The sequence below is a fragment of the Chrysochloris asiatica genome, unplaced genomic scaffold (assembly GCF_000296735.1).
Source record: "Chrysochloris asiatica unplaced genomic scaffold, ChrAsi1.0 scaffold00281, whole genome shotgun sequence".
NCBI lineage: Eukaryota > Metazoa > Chordata > Mammalia > Afrosoricida > Chrysochloridae > Chrysochloris > Chrysochloris asiatica.
In genome coordinates this window covers 11,590-17,683 of record NW_006408799.1, presented here as the reverse complement: position 1 = coordinate 17,683, position 6,094 = coordinate 11,590, and positions in this window count along the sequence as shown.

Below are 6,094 nucleotides of genomic sequence, written 5' to 3'. Positions count from 1 at the left end.
ACAAAAAAGAGGGAGTGGGGTGGAGGAGAAGAAGAGGAAGAAGAAATGAAATGAAAAAAGAAGAAAAAAATTTTATTATAAAAAACAAACAAAACCCCCCAATAATAATAATAATAGGAAAATCCGTGGCTTAATGTAGGTATGCCTTTAATGTCCTAACTCTCTTTCGGTCACTCTGCCCTTCTCTCCTGGTTGTTAGGCGCCGTCCAGTCGATTGCGACCCTTAACGGCCCGGTATAGGGTTTCTGAGGAGCGGCTGGTGAGCTTGAACCACCGATCCTGCAGTTCATAAGGCTCTGTAGTATGCCGTCTCAACCCTCTACTGCTAGACCAGCGCAAGAAGGCAGACCCCATAGGTGCACTTTTGCGTCTTAGCCTAGGCTGAGCAGGCAGCTTCCTGAGGATCACTGCCATTGCAGTTCAATAAGCTTTGCAGCAGGGTGGGTCCTACGGGAGTTCTGGGAGGCTGGGCGGGGCTCTAGCTTGTAATGGATTGTGGGCAGGGTCAGCGGGGTGCGGGCGCGCTGTCTGAGGCGGAGGGAACAATTCCGTGGGGAAGCCTGGTGGGCGGGGTTGGGTCGCGAGTGATCAGTCAGGCGGTGTGGGGCTAGCAGTGGGTCCTGTGGGAAGGGCGATGCTCACACTGAGGTCCTGCAAGCAGTGTGGGGGAGGGGGGGTTGCAGAGGGTGGGTTTGGGCGGCCCTTGCGGGGCTCTAGCTTCTTAAGTCACGTGGGAGGGGCCAGTGGGGTATGTGCGCGTGCTGTCTGGTGGGTGCTTGCGGTCTGGTCCTGGTCAGGGGAAGGCGGGGGTGTGGGGATCGAGGGGGTAATGGAGCGGGTGAGAGGCCACTTGGCTGTGCAGACATAGTCCTTGCCTGATGACATCAGACAGTCGCCGTTTCCCCCCTCCCCCCCTTTTTTTTTTCCCTCCTCTCTTTGTTGCCTGATTACTCTCTGCCCACTGCAAGCGCCGAAATTACACGGTGGGGCAGATGACCCTCACTTTCTCTTCCCCTTGTCCCCAGTGGTTCCCCCTGTTCAATAATTACTGAAAGTGCTGCATTCAGCACAAGTTGGTTCCAGCCCTGTCCCCCTCGCTGAAAGGCGTTGGGGCTGTGCTATACGCAGCCAGCGGCAGGTACAAGTTTAAAAAGCTAGGAGTTCCTCAGTTCGGTGATTTTTTTTTAAAAGAGCTAGTTTAAGATTTTGATGTACTGAGACTTATGGTGGCTGTAATGGTGTGGGTTCGCCACAGGAAGGTTTGTTTTTGTGAATTCCCCTCCCCCAAACCCCGAGCCTCACTCACCCGGGCCGGTCTGGCTGTCTGTCTCTTCGTTTTAAAACACAAAAGAGGAATGTATATCAAAAAGATAATTCAAATTCCATAAAATAGTTCCCGTGCCTGGAATGCATCCTTATGTGTGTGTATACGTAAGGACATCTGCTCTTCTCTGAACTAAATTTGAGGTAGAATACAATACTTATTAAAATACGCTCACTGCTGTCGCGTCCGTTGTCATTCCTTGTGATCCTAGAGCACAGAGTGGTTCCGTGAGGGTGTAATCTTCTCAGAAACAGTCAGCCTTATCTTTCTCCTGAGGACCAAGTGGTGATTTTGAACTGCCAGCCTTGTGGTTAGCAGCCCAATGCTTAACATACAGTGCCACCAGGGCTGTCTTTATTAACATGTTGTTGTTGTTGTTGTTGTTAGGTGCCATTCTGTTGGTTCGGATTCATAGTGACTTTGTATAGTGTTTCTGAGGAGTGACTGGTAAGTTTAAACCAATCTTGCAGTCCAGTGCATTAGCTCACAGCACCACACAGTATTACCTAATTAAAATATACAAGTAACAAAATGTGCTCATCTGAAAGCTTGCTTTGTTGTTGTTAAGTGCCATCAAATTGGTTCCAACTCCCAGCGAGTCGGTGTGGGGTTACCGAGAAGTGGCAGGTGAGTTTGAACTGTAGGCCTTGCAGTTCAAACCAACTATTTGGTTGAGTTCTTATCCTACAGCGCCACACCAGGACTCTGAAAGCTTGAATATGTACTATTAAAACTCAATACTGACCCCAGCAATTGTTTAGGACAGTCAAGTGTTTCTGTGAAGAATCAGAGAGTAAATATTTTAGGCTTTTCAGGACAGACAGGCTTTGTGGTGATTACCCACTTTTGCTATTGTAGTGTAAGGGCAGACGTGGTGGTAGTGGTGGTGGTGGTGGTGGTGTGCCATGGAGTTGGTTCCAACTCACAGCCAGCCTGTGTAGGGTTTCTGAGACTGTCATTCTTTACGGGAGCAGAAAGCCTCATCTTTATCCCACAAAACGGCTGGGTAATTTTGAACTGCTGACCTTGAGGTTAGCAGCCTGACTCGTCACCACTATGCTACCAGAGCTTCTTAAGGGCAGACGTTGTTGTTGTTACGTGCCATCGATTCGGTACCTACTCATAGTGACCCTGTGTACAATAGAACGAAACACTGCCCCATCCTGGGCCAACCTCACAACTGTTGTCTCGCTTGAGCCCATTGATGCTGCCACTTTGCTAGTCTATCTCACTGGGGGTCTTCCTCTTTTTCTCTGACCCGCCATGATACTAAACGAGTGGGCATGGCATTGTGCTAATAAAACTTTATTTACAAAAACAGGTGGTGGGCCAGATTTGACTTGGAGGTTTAGATCTTAGAACTTAGATAAATAAAAGATTGTCTCAGGGAGAGTGTTTTATCGCTGATAAATTTTTAGAGTTATTGGCTCCTGATGACAAAGCAGCAGCTTATTTTTGTGGGTCTCCTAGCCTCAGGCTTCCCTCTCCAGAAAGCCTTTTAGGACCTAGATCTGCTTTTCTTCCCTAGGCTGTCTCTACCCACTTCTTCCTCTTCTTTTTTTCCCCTTTTGATTTATTTTGTTGTTGTTGGAAAGATAAACAACAAAACATATGCTATCTCGCCATTGCCTTCATGTACCAGTTAGTGACATTGATTACATTCTTCATTTTGTGCAACAATTTTCACCTCTTTTCCTGAGTTGTTCCTTCGCCATTGATACAAACTCACAGGCCCCTAATGTTCCTTTCTAACCTTTTAAGTTGCTCTTGCCAATTTGATCCCATATACGAGGGGCTTCAAAAAATGTATGGAAAAACTATGATCTCTTAACTCAATTTTTCCACACACAGTTTGAAGCCCTCTGGTTGATAACTCTTACAAGAGCACAGTGCTCAGAACTTCCGGGAAGATAGCAGATTAGGCAGATGTACTACATGGACCCTCTACAACAAGGATACAAGAAAGCAAATAAAATGGATACAGATGACACTTCTGGAATGCTGAACTTCAGGGGAAAGGTCAGAGAAGTGGACTGAGGGCTTGCCGAGAGGAGAGGCTGAGCAGGGACAGCGAGAGAGGGAGGCTGACTAGGGAGCGGCTGGCCAGACGAGACACAATCATTTCGACCTTTTTTTTTTGGAAGATGAGGAAGACTGAATGACACTGATTGCATGTTTAATTTAGAACTTTAATTAATCGGAAAACTGTGATCAGAGAACCAAGAAATAAATGAAATTTAAAGAAAGTAAGATAAGTAACAACATTTCTCCCTCAAGAACCTCAGCTGAACTCTACAAAATTGACCACCCAAAAGAAGAAATCAAGAAATGACATAGATATAGGGTCTGATGTGGTGCAGTAAGAATGTAACAAGGATGATCTTTTCCACACAGGGTCTAGAAAGTCCACATCCATGAGCGATAGATAACCTCTCCCAAACTCACATGGCTACATTCGTGATTCCACTTTGGGATGAATCTTCCCAGGCCGGAGAATTCTATTACATGTCCTTGGGGTTTAATTTCCATTTTGAACTTTTGTGAGCAGTTTTGGCAGAGCAGATTCACACAGGTGATGGGAAAGGTGCAATTCCTTCTTTTCCCTCACACCAAGGTGTGGCTAGCTCCTACCTTCATCCACCCTAGCACAAACCCTGCTCTCCGGGAGTCTGGAGCCATGGTAGTGTCACTTTGGGGGTCAGTTGTGCCACTTTGGTGGCTGGATTCAGGTGGGCTCAGTTCCAGATATAGAGAACCTGCAGAGCCACCCAGTCAGCATTGGTGGTGGTGGTTATATGCCGTGGAGTCGGTTCCGACTTATAGTGACCCTGTACAGGGTTTCCAAGGCTGTAAATCTTTATGGGAGCAGAAAGCCTTATCTTTCTCCCAAAGAACAGCTGGTAGTTTCGAACTGCTGATCTTAAGGTTCACAGCCCAGTTCGTAACCACTACGTTACCAGAGTTCCTTCAACTAGCATTAGTCTGGCAGAAGCCCTGATAACCTTCACCTTACCCTGTGGTCCTAACAGACGCTGAAACCAGCTGCATCCTGGGCTCCTACTAACTACTTGCAGATCGAGTTTATAGAACATAGATCACACAGAAGCTGATAGGAACTCTCAGGCCAGAAGCTCCATCTCGTGAACTCCTTGGCTAGCAGGACACTCCAGAGTTCTCTCCTTTCAGGGTCCAAAAGCTGCACTCCATTTTTTGTTTTGTTTTTTCCTTTCATTGTTTCATTGTTGTTTGTTTATTCTTTCTTTACATTCCCTTGAATTTTACCCTTTCTGTCTTCGCTTTTGTTTCTCCTTCTTTTCTTCTGTTTCCAATTTCTCCTGTTGTCCCCCCACCCCCCATTTTTCTTCTTTAGATCTTTCTTTACTACTGTCTTCTCTCTTTCTTTTCATCTTCCCTTTCTCTGTTTTTTCTAAGTATTTGTAAAATTTCTTCTTTTTATTTTCTCTCTTTTTTTTCTTTTCTATCTCTCTTTTTTTTTGTCTCTTTTTTCTTTTTTTTTTTTTTATTCTTTTTTTTTTTTTCCTGATTGTTGCCTGTTTTTATTTCTTTTTCCTCCTTTGCTATTTTTTCTTTTCATTGTTGGATGCTTGTTTGCTTATTCTGTTTTATTTTTTTGTGTATGGCAAAACACTGCAGGAACAAACAAAAAAAAAAATAGCAGATTTTGAAACAATACAAAGCCTGCAATTAGAATCATCAAGATTAATACTGAGATTTCAGAAATGTACAAAACATTGAAAGGGCAAAGGAATAAACTTGAAACAATGGAAACAAAAATTAGTGAACTTGAAGATAAATCTCTCAATACTAACTAGTATGCTAGAAGAACGAGAGAAAAGAATGAAAAAATCTGAAGAAAGCCTAAGAGTTCTGTGAGACACCTAAAGAGGGATAACTTATATGCGAATTCCAGAACAGAAATAGACCAAAAAAAAAAAGCAAAGAGAAAATTGTTGAAGAGCTGTTGGAATAAAACTTCCCTAACATCATGAAAGACTAGAAGATAAGTATACAGTAAGCTGAATGAACCCCAAACAGGATGGATCCCAAAAGAAAATCACCAAGATATATAATAATCAAACTTTTCAAAGCCAAAGACAAGGACAGAATCCTGAAAGCAACTCAGGAAAAATGAAAAGTTGCCTAAAAAGAAGAACCAATTAGACTAAGCTCTGATTTCTCAGAAGAAGCAATGCGGGCAAGAAGGCAATGGGATGACATATATAAAACTCTGAAGGCAAACCGCCCCCTCCCCCACGAAACCTGCCAACCAAGAATCATGAACCCAGCAAAGCTGTTCCTCAAATGTGATGGTAAAATTAGGATATTTCCAGATAAACAGAAACTAAAGGAATTTGTACTAATCAGACTAATTTTATAAAAAATCAACACCTCAAGGTGTTCTTTGGACTGAGAACCAGCAACAGCAGACAATAATCTGAGGTTACATACATGATAATACAACCCAGGTATTGTTGTTAGGTGCCATGAAGTCAGTTCTCACTCAGCAGCCCTATGCACAACTGCTGGGGACAGCATACGTAGACCCTGGGTTGATCAGTGGCAGCCCCATTAAACCACCTCTTAATATAAATCAGTTTAACCCAGATGCTCTCCTTCCTCCTGAAAGTATATAGGAATATTAAGAACAATGTAGCATTTTAGGTATAGATAAATGAAGCCCGGTGCCTGAGATCTTGCTCACAAACAAAAGTTTGCAAAGTGTACAGAGACAGCTTGGCTCCTTTCAGG